Source organism: Alosa pseudoharengus, unplaced genomic scaffold, assembly GCF_046254945.1.
Source record: "Alosa pseudoharengus isolate Yale_2024_CS ecotype anadromous, Long Island Sound unplaced genomic scaffold, YU_APseudo_1.1 YU_APseudo_1.1_scf_25, whole genome shotgun sequence".
In the NCBI taxonomy this organism is placed as follows: domain Eukaryota; kingdom Metazoa; phylum Chordata; class Actinopteri; order Clupeiformes; family Clupeidae; genus Alosa; species Alosa pseudoharengus.
In genome coordinates, this window is record NW_027468696.1 from 1,231,079 (window position 1) to 1,242,688 (window position 11,610).

General features: G+C 40.1%; 1 long non-coding RNA gene across 1 annotated transcript; it reads right to left on the reverse strand.

Moving 5' to 3' along the window:
• Positions 1-4,848: 4,848 nt before the first annotated feature.
• Positions 4,849-6,771, reverse strand: LOC143099161 (uncharacterized). The gene is made up of 3 exons (XR_012981416.1): positions 6,585-6,771; positions 5,270-5,404; positions 4,849-5,042 (listed from the first exon to the last, which is right to left on the reverse strand). It is a non-coding gene; the product is annotated as an uncharacterized LOC143099161 (long non-coding RNA).
• Between the last annotated feature and the right edge of the window lie 4,839 nt (positions 6,772-11,610).

The window sequence follows — 11,610 nt, forward strand, 5'->3', positions numbered from 1 at the left end:
ACACAGTGAACACAGTGAGGTGAAGCACATACTAATCCCGACATAGTGAGCTGCCTGCAACAACAGACCTACATACTCTATGCTTGAATCACTGGAATATCACTTAACAAGAGTTTAAGTTGTTGAACACCTCTAAAAAACCCACAAATACTCACGGGTGACATAACTGAATGATGTGTAATATGTGTCATAAAGGTCATATAAGTAGAATCCTCCAGGACAAAGGAATCTGTAGATTCGTCCATTTGTTGAGCACCCTCCTGAGGACTGGTAACAGAGTGTTATATCACTGTACTGGATCCCCCAATAATATGTACTGTCTTCACTACATGATACAAGGGGATGTGATGTGCCTCCACCAATAACAGCGCTGGTACAGTTGTCATACAGCACATCTCCCCCAATACCAACGAAGCGATACCATCTGGAACTTAAGTATCTGTCTGTCTTTGGCCATCCAGGAAAAGTTGTTGATTTGAAGCCAATATTACGCCATGGATCAGACAGATTGGTATATGATGGGCAAGTTCCTTCACCTGGATAGACAAAATTAACCTATTATTGACCTAGTACCAAATATATAGACACTCTACACCCACAGACACCACAATACAAAACTATAACTAAATATATGTTATTCGTGAAGCTTTTTTTCTTATTTTTGCTGCTACCATGCACATTTCCCCACATGCCACATCACATAACACTTTTTTAATCAGGGAAGATTAACATGAAGTAATATCACACAGAATGACCCTGTATTCAAACTTACATCCAAATGAGTCCGCAGTTGGGACATGGCCAGATGGTACTGAGTATCCAGGGATGCAGAGACAATAGCCATAACCATCACCACTGTAGCAGTAAGCATTAGTTCCACAGGATGATATTCCACATGTCTTATGAGCTGGAACACAGTTGCAGAGGGAAGTGAGATGCAAGAGATGGATATTTCACAATACATTATGATGAAGACATTAATGAATGGATATGACACATGGTCAGAAATGTTTTCATAGCTGAACATGTCTGCATCGGAACAGTCTACTATATGAAGGATGGCCTCAACATTTGCCAAGAACTTTTGTCCATTTGCTTTCCTATATCATTAATCATTGCACCGCAATAAAACAATAAGAAAAAATGGGTATTTCACAATATATTACAAAAAAGACGCAGAGAAACTAGACGAAAGACGTGAAAACGCAAATCAAACATGTCTGCATCTGAACAGCCTATGAAGGATCATCTCAACGTTTTGCCCAGAACTTTTGTATGTTTGTTTTAGCCAGATTGTTTTCTATAACCTGCTGAGCAGTGGAATTGGACCATTCTGTTGCATCACTATACCTTCAGTACTGCAGTTCATAAACACTCATAGGTAATTCATTGTGTACATCACCTACCAAAGTTCACTCTTGACACACACTCTCATTGCAGAAAGTCAAAGATCATCATCAGCGGTCTTACCGGTTATGAAGGTTTTGTCAGTGGGGAAGAGTTTGTACAGATAGAATCCTCCCGGGCAGAACAGCAAATTCACAGTTTCTCCTGAATGTGTGCAACTTGAGCACAAATCGAGGGTGTAGACTTGACCTTCCAGAATGCTAGAATAGTCAGGTTTACTACAAAGGCTGAGGGTTCTGCTATCGCCATAACAGTAATAGGACAAGACATCTCCACCAATGCCAGTGAAGCGATACCAGCCCTCTGTGAGGTTAGTGTCCTTCTTCGGCCACAAAGAGAAAAAGTAGTTGTTCCTCCATGGCTCAGACAGGTTTGTGTAGGTTGAGCAAATCTCTAGAGAAAATGACCAAACCTCAGTTGTTTAAAATGGTGGTGTATAAATGCAGAAGTAATAGTGTGCAAGGGGCTGCACTTCTGTGTGTTTGTGGAATGATGCATTTAAAATCCTAAGTCCTGTTGTTGTTTTAGGTGACATAAGGTTGTACTGCAGCAAGCTATGTATATCTATCTATCTATAAAGCAAGAAGCGTCTGTGTGTGTGTCTGTGGCACGCATATCTCGCTGACCGTTTGTCAGACTGACCTAAGATTTCGTATGTGGCTTGCGAGTGGCACAAAGGTGTGCACTCTCGATTTTGAAGATTTTTGAATGCATATTTCAAAATATGCTTATTTACGTAGGACGTTTATTAGCACTGCACTGTTTTCAAGGGGACCAGTTTCAGGGGAGCTCCACCCCATGGATCGTGTACTGACAGTAGCTAGCTAGGTCTCACTTTGATGATAGTCAGTCATTATTAAAGATATAAGAAAAACAAATGTTCCCCCTGCACTTTGAGAACCACTGGACTATATAGACTATATACCAACAATATATGACTAATGACTTCCTGGTTGTGGTTTTACTGCACCAAACAACACAGCATGCCTTCACATTAACATTTTTACATGGAGTCAAACTGCAATGATTTTAATTAAAGGAAGAGTACTAACTAACTACTGACCACTGACTCAAAAACGGGGAAGTCGCATCGACAGCTACTTTCTGAAAAACAGGCTGAGTCAATCAATCATTGAGGGATATCAACATCTAGTCCTACACAACAGATCTTTTGTCATATCTAAGAACAGAGACAGGATATCACAGAAATAGTCACATCATATGTGGAGGAACACATTACAGAATCACATGACTTTTCAGACTTCTTCAATTCAACCACCTTCTCACATGGAGCCAAACTTAATCAGATGCTTAAGCAATGCTAACCTGGTCATGTAGAAGAGTACCTGTACTAGCTAACTACTGACCAAGGGGATGCACCCGTACAGTAAAACATTAAAGTTCACTGTCACGTGAGTCAGAGATCAACATTAGTGGCAATACTATGATTCCTCACTGACTGAATAGTAACTACTGACACAGGGGATGCACCTATACAGCAGCATCCAACAGTCCAAAACGTTATATTCTCTTGTCTAAGAACAGAGGCAGGATATCACTGGAACAGTTGCATCATATGTGGAAGAATGCATAACAGAAACCAATGAGTTATCTTCAACTCAACCATATTTATATTTGTGTGTGTGTGTGTGTGTGTGTGTGTGTGTGTGTGTGTGTGTGTGTGTGTGTGTGTGTTTTGGTTCTTTGTGTCTCTGTCTCCACCTGAATCTGATAATTGATCTGATCGTACTGTATCTTCCCCTGTTCCTAATTGTGTGGGAGTCACTAAGGGATTGACTCACCTGCACACACCACTCCTGCATCCTTCGTATGTCCACAATTATGATTCCCAAACCCTACATGAGGACACTGGGTCAGGAGAGTCTCGTTTCCGACACAACTGACATTGTCCATCCAGATCTGGCCACTTCCCTGTCCAAATATGGCCCCATGAGGAGCCTGGAGAGCAGCACCGCAGCCCATCACTCTACACACCACCGTGGCATCGTTTATGTCCCAGCCGTCGTCACATACGGTGCCCCAAGTGCCATTGTGGAGGACCTCAACTCGTCCTGAACAGTTTGTGTTACCTCCAACTAGTCGTAGTCCAACTTTATGAAAGGGAACAAAAATGACAATGGTACTTAATGATCGAAAATCCTCTGCTTTGAAAAAAAAAATGCTGTGCTGCAGGATTGCAAGTCTGGTCTGGTTGATGTGACCCTGAAACCTGGCAGTAGCTTGGCTTAGTAATGCAGATACTTACATAGCAGCCCTCAATGAATTTATAGGCCAGTTGGCCTCACTTCAGTAGATCTGAAAGTGTTGGAGTGGTACTTTCCTATCTACAATCCTGCATATCACCACTGATAGATCCTTATCAGTTTGCTTACCAGGCAAATAGATCTGTGGAACATGCCATCAACCTGACCGTTCACTACACACTACAACACCTGGAATCACGTAACACCTGCACGTATCAGGTTCATTAACTTTAGCTTGGACTTTAAATACAGAACATCCTTTCACATTCTTCTTTGGCTTAAAGGCATGTATATCAATACCGCCCTGTGTCATAGGATACTAAACATTCCAAGGAACACAATTTAATCAGTCAAGGTTAACTGGCGAATTGGAAAACAGTCTCTATCTCTCTCTCTCTCTCTTTCTCCTACTGACCTCCACACTGATGGGAGTCTCCAGTCGGTAGGTAGCCGTCAGGTATCTCATATCCAGGTTTGCACTCACAGCGTCCGTCACCAACACACAGGGCATTAGGACCGCAGGAGGACGGTCCACATGTCTGGTGTCCTGCTCAGAATTAAGAAACCAATAAAGGAATGAATGAAAGAATGAATGAATCATTCAAATTCTTATCAGTACCATTATGGAAAAAGTGTCAGGTTTCTCTTTGGCTTTCTCTGTGTTATGTATTACAGTAGAATACGAGCTATCAGATAGCTTATTGATAGTGAATACTAGAATACTACTCTAGGGCTAACTAACTCACATAAGCCACACAGGGAGGATCACAAAGATGCTAAACACAGGGAAAAGTACATCAGGAGGTTTGCAATTCACTGACTACATCACTGACTGAAAATACATTTCAACACCAACATAAGTGGGAAAACACCAGGTTATGAAATAGTACACTTCAACTAAATATACAGACATAAATACTTACAACACTGAAACACTAGAGGTTAATGTTTAAGTTGTTGAACACCTTTAAACAACCCACAAATACTCACGAGTGACATAACTGAATGATCTGTCATATGGGTAATGTTGATACAAGTAGAATCCTCCAGGACAAAGGAATCTGTTGATTTGTCTAGTTATTGAACACCCTCCAGAGGACTGGTAACAGAGTGTTATATCACTGTACTGGATCCCCCAATAATATGTACTGTCTTCACCACATGATACAAGGGGATGTGATGTGCCTCCACCAATAACAGCACTGGTACAGTTGTCATACAGAACATCTCCTCCAATACCAACGAAGCGATACCATCTGGAATTTTGTAAGTATATGTCCCTCTTTGGCCATCCAAGAAATGTTGTTGATTTGAAGCCAATATTACGCCATGGATCAGACAGATTGGTATATGATGGGCAAGTTCCTTCACCTGGATGGACAAAATTAACCTTTTATTGACCTACAGTAGTACAAAATATATAGAGACTCTACACACACACAGACACCACAATTCAAAACTACTGTATAACTGAATATATGCTATTTGTGAAACTTTTTTCCCTACTTTTTGCTACAACTATATGCATTTTCCCACATCACATAAGACAAGATTAACTTGGAGTGATATCATACAGAATGACCTGTAGTCAAACTTACATCCAAATGAGTCCCCAGTTGGGACATGGCCAGATGGTACTGAGTATCCAGGGAGACACTGACAATGACCATAACCGTCACCACTGTAGCAGTAAGCATTAGTTCCACAGGATGATATCCCACATGTCTTATGAGCTACAACACAGTTGCAGAAGGAAGTGAAATGCAACAGATGGATATCTCACAATACATAATGAGGACAACTTTGAGGAATGGATTTGACACATGGTTAGGAAAATGTTTGAAGCCGAACATGTATGTAGCCAAACAGCCTATGGCCTCAATGTTTACCCAGAACTTTTGCATGTTTGTTTAAAGGCAAATCTTCAGACATCTTCAAAAGTTCACTCTTGACATACAGTGCAACCGGAAAGTTTTCAGACCCTTTGAAGCTTTCCACATTTTGTTTTCTTTCAGACTAATAATCCACAAAAAACAGCTGTTTAGAGTGTTTTGAAAATGTATATATACCATAAGTATGGTATATATACAAAATGTATATATACCATAAGTATTGAGACCCTTTGTTATCATGCTTGCAATTGAGCTCTGGTGCATCTTACTTCTATCAGTGGTCCTTGAGATGCGTCCTTTGTGCCTAATTGAATTCCTTAGACATAATTGGAAAAGGCACACACCTGTCTACAGTATATAAGGTCTCACAACTTATAGCGTATGTCAGAGTGAAAGCCAAGCCACAAGGTTGAGATAATTGTCCGTAGACCTGAGAGACAGGATTGTGTAAAGACACAGATCTGGGGAAGGGTACAAAAAATGTTTTGCTGCACTGAAAGTGCCTAAGAATACAATAGCATCTATCATCCTGAAATGGAAAAAAAGGTTTACTTTTCATACGGCCATGAAGACATAGGAGTGGCTTCGGGAAAACTTTGTGAAAGTCCTGGAGGGGCCCAGCCAGAATCTGAACCTAATAGAGCATCTCTGGAGAGACCTGACAATGGCTGTGCACTGACGCTGCCCATCCAACCTGGTTGAGCTTGAACGATTCTGCCAAGAATAATAGGCAAAACTCCCAAAAGAAAGGTGTGCCAAGCGTGTAGAATCATTCCCAAGAAGACTTGATTGTCTGTCATTGCTGCCAAAGGTACTTTAACCAAGTACTAAGTGAAGGGTCTGAATATTTATGTAAATTATTTATTTATTTAAGATTGATCAAAAAATTAAATTAAATCTATTTTAAGATGAGTCTGAACCATAACAAAATGTGGAAAACTTCAGAGGGTCTAAAAAAACGTTCCAATTGCACTGCACACTCTCAGTGCAGAGAGTCAGAGATCATCATCAGTGGTCTCACCGGTTATGAAGGTTTTGTCTGTGGGGAAGAGTTTGTACAAATAGAATCCTCCCGGGCAGAACAGCAAATTCACAATTTCTCCTGTACGTGTGCAACCCCCAGAGCACAAATCAAGGGTGTACACTTGACTTTCCAGAGTGCTAGAATAGTCAGGATTACTACAAAGGCTAAGGAATCCACTACGACAGTAAAAGGACAGGACATCTCCACCAATGCCAGTGAAGCGATACCAGCCCTCTGTGAGGTTAGTGTCCGTTTTTGGTCGCCAATAGTTAAAGTTGTAGTTCCTCCATGGCTCAGACAGGTTGGTGTAAGTTGAGCAAATCTCTAGATGAAGAGAGAAAATGACCAAACCTCAGTTGTTTAAAACGGTGGTGTATTAATGCAGAAGTAATAGTGTGCAAGGGGCTGCAGCACTTCTGTGTGTTTGTGAAATTATTCATTTAAAAATCTACATCCTGTTATTTAAGGGAACTTACAGTTTTTTTCAGTCGCTAACAAGTGTTTGTCTAACCAGTTGTCACATTTTCAAAACTCTAAACACAATTAGCACAGCATCGGTCTTTTGTGGTCATACCATTCACACATTTCATGTCGTTTTCACACAATATGCAGTCAGTGAACACATTTCCACAATGCTTACATTTTCTTAACAGACAAGCTATACCTCCCAACAAAACTAAAAACTTGTTTTTGTAGTATTTACGCATGTTAACACAAAACATCCCACAATAGCAAACACAATATTCCAAACCTTAGATACACTATCAAAACCTCTGCTTCTGCTACCAAATGGTTTTATCTCAGGTGCATTGCCTTGGATAATATCAGATGTGATGTTGATGAAAACATGTGGCCTAACTCTGAAGATCGCAGAGATTAGATACAGTAATTTTGTGCTTTTTTCAGCCCCCCCCCCCCCCCCCCCCCTTTTATCTGGGCTTTTTGCTGTAGTTTTTTGTTCAGAATGCTCTTGTGTGTTTCATGGATATTTTGTTCACTGTAAGCAATACTGTAAAACATTTTCTGTTCTATCATACTGTAAACAGTATATTTCTACTGTACCTCCTGTAGTAAACAGTAAAGGGGAAAAAAACTGATTTGCTTTTTACTGGAATGCTTTTGAATGTGAACATTACATGTGGACATACAGTTCCCAACCAAGAAATTTAGTGTAAAAACTGTGAACATGTTTTGCATGCAAATACCTGTAAAACTGAAACATAAAAATCTATGCAGTTTTTGTAATGTCAACAAGAGCCAGTATTTTGAAACCTGGTGTACTTTGATTGACTGCATGTACCTTGTGAAGTGAAAACAAGTGTTATTCTTTGACAGAATAATTTCATTTTGAGTCAGATTTCCAGTGTTTTGGTAAAATTTGTGTGTGCAGAGAAATATGTGTTCTGTTTTGAAATGAAGAGTTAGTATATATTTAACAAAATGTGTTTTTGATAAGAAAATAATCCATTTGGCCAATTGTGTTTCGTAGGTGTGAGTCTGTGTTACGAGTTTAGAAAAAGTATCTGAAGTATGGGTAAGCGCTTGTTACCGATTGAAAATAAACTGTAAATAAAACATATCGTCTTCATATCAGCTGAGTATACAGGAATGTTTCATATACCTATGTTGTGTTTGGTGACATAAGGTTGTACATGCAATTGGATAGTACTGTAATTGTTCCTGCTTAAAAACTTGGATTGCTCCTAAAACGGTGCAGTCTAGAATCATTGTGGAGACATGGAGAGGCTTGATAAGTATTATAATTACCATTTTCAGAGCTATGAATGCAAATAAAATTATTTCCACTGATTATTTAAAAAGGGTATAAATAATTTTTGCCATTTTTCTTACAACCTTTGGCCATGTGGCAGTGTTATTTTCAGTCAGAAGAAATATATTGGTCAAGAGAAAATCAACATTACTGTAAATCAATACTTGAAAGGGGTATGCATAATTGTGTTCTTATCTGTGACACACCCTATAAGCTTTTTTTAGCTTCTTTGGGGGACCCATTCACTCTACCCGTCTGTCTTTGTACCCCTACTGGTTTATTGTAATGTTTGAAGTGGTATTGTGAATAAACTAAACTAAACTCAAACACACACACACACACACACACACACACACACACACACACACACACACACACACAGGGCTTTGTAGTTGTTGAGATTTTATTGCACAGTATGGCTTCACACAAAGGTTCTAAGTACCCACCTTCTTACATGGAGCCAAACTGAATCAGATGCTAAGCAATGCTAACCTGGTCATGAAGAAGAGTACTAGCTAACTACTGACCACTGGCCCAGGGGATGCACCCATGCATCAAACAGTCCCAAAACCATTTTATTCTCATGTCTTATTTTTTTTTTTTTTGGTTCTTTGTGTCTCTGTCTCCACCTGAATCTGATTATTGATCTGATCGTATTGTATCTTCCCCTGTTCCTAATTGTGTGGGAGTCGCTAAGGGATTGACTCACCTGCACACACCACTCCTGCATCCTTCGTATGTCCACAATTATGATTTCCAAATCCACTATGTGGACACTGTGTCAGGAGAGTCTCGTTTCCGACACAACTGACATTGTCCATCCAGATCTGGCCACTTCCCTGTCCAAATATGGCCCCATGAGAAGCCTGGAGGGCAGCACCGCAGCCCATCACTCTACACACCACCGTGGCATCGTTCATGTCCCAGCCGTCGTCACATACGGTGCCCCATGTGCCATTGTGGAGGACCTCAACTCGTCCAGAACAGCTTGTGTTACCTCCAACTAGTCGTAATGCAACTTTATAACAGAGAAATAAAATGGCAATGGTACTTAACGCTTAAAAGTCCGCTCCTTGAAAAAAAAACAGCAAATATGTACATGCCTTTATAGTCCATTTTGCAGCATTATGAAGAGCTGTGTAATAATAATCTTATATCAATATCCAAAAATCTAGTTGGTATTGTTTTTTCAGCATAAAAAGACTTACATAGTAGTCTGGAGCCACTAATAATGTAATGGCCCAACTTGAGGGGCGGCACCAAGCGTGCATTTGAAAATCTCACTGCACGCAATTGGATAAGACGGTACGACCAATGTTTACTGACTGATTTCGGACTTCGACGCAATTGGATAACACTATATCAGATACCGATGTGATTGGCTCCCCGCGATACAAGTGGCAAAAGTAACGTGCATCATTACTCATTGCCAGAGTGTCTTGCAGAGACAATTCAGCCTGGAAGCAAGCAAATTCGTCTGCCAGTGCATTGAGCAAATTTGTCTTGATAATATTTCTGAAAATAAGTCAAAGTCTTTTGAAATTGATTCAAAATTGATCTTTCGAGAGCACTAAGTAAGTCTCTTCATACCAATACCAAATAGAATTACAAAATTATTCTGGCAACCACCGCTGCCAGTTTTTTTTTCCGTAAAAACACCGGATTTTTTTAGTGTGTGTGTGTGTGTTTGTGTGTGTCTCTCTCTCTCTCTCTCTCTGTTACTAACCTTCACACCGATATGTGTCTCCAGTGGGTAGGTAGCGGTCAGGTATCTTATATTCAGGTTTGCACTCACAGCGTCCGTCACCAACACACAGGGCATTAGGACCACAGGAGGATGGTCCACACGTCTGGTGTCCTGCTCAGAATATAGAAACCGATAAAGGATTGAGTGAAAGAATGAATGAATCATTTATTATAATTCTTATCAGTACTATTATGGAAATCTGAAAAATGTCAGGTTTCTCTTTGGCTCTCTCTATGTCATGTATTACACAAGCTTTCAGATAGCTTACTAGTGAGGGGAACTCTAGGGCTACAAATTCATATAACCTACACAGGGAGGATAACAAAGATGCTAAACACAGGGGAAATTGCACCAGGAGGTTTGCAAATCACACTGACTACTGTACATCACTGACTGAAAATACACTTCATCACCAACATAAGAGGAGAAACACCAGGTTATGAAAGAGCACACTTCACCTAAATTTACAGATATAAATATTCTATGCTTAAAACACTTGAACACAAGAATTTAATGTTTAAGTTGTTCAACACCTTTAAATAACCCACAAATACTCACGAGTGACATAACTGAATGATGTGCCATATGGGTAATGTCGATACAAGTAGAATCCTCCAGGACAAAGGAGTCTGGTGATTTGTCTAGCTGTTGAGCACCCTCCTGAGGACTGGTAACAGAGTGTTATATCATTGTATCGGTTTCCCCAATAATATGTACTGTCTTCACCACATGATACAAGGGGATGTGATGTGCCTCCACCAATAACAGCACTGGTACAGTTGTCATACAGAACATCTCCTCCAATACCAACGAAGCGATACCATCTGGAATTTTGTAAGTATATGTCCCTCTTTGGCCATCCAAGAAAGGTTGTTGATTTGAAGCCAATGTTACGCCATGGATCAGACAGATTGGTATATGATGGGCAAGTTCCTTCACCTGGATAGACAAGATTAATCTATTATTGACCTAGTACCAAATATATAGAGACTATACACACACAGACGCCACAATTCAAAACTATAACTGAATATATGTTATTCGTGAAGCTTTTTTTCTTCTTTTTGCTGCTGCTATATGCATTTCCCCACATGCCACATCACATTACACTTTATCAGGGAAACTTGACATGAAGTGATATCATACAGAATGACCTGTAGTCAAACTTACATCCAAATGAGTCCCCAGTTGGGACATGGCCAGATGGTACGGAGTATCCAGGGAGACACTGACAATGACCGTCACCACTGTAGCAGTAAGCATTAGTTCCACAGGATGATATTCCACATGTCTTATGAGCTGGAACACAGTTGCAGAGGGAAGTGAGATGCAAGAGATGGATATTTCACAATACATTATGAGGACAACTTTGAGGAATGGATTTGACACATGGTCATGTTTTCATAGCTGAACATGTCTGCATCTGAACAGCCTATGAAGGATGGCCTCAACATTTGCCGGGACATTTGTCCTTTGCTTTTATATATATATATATATATATATAT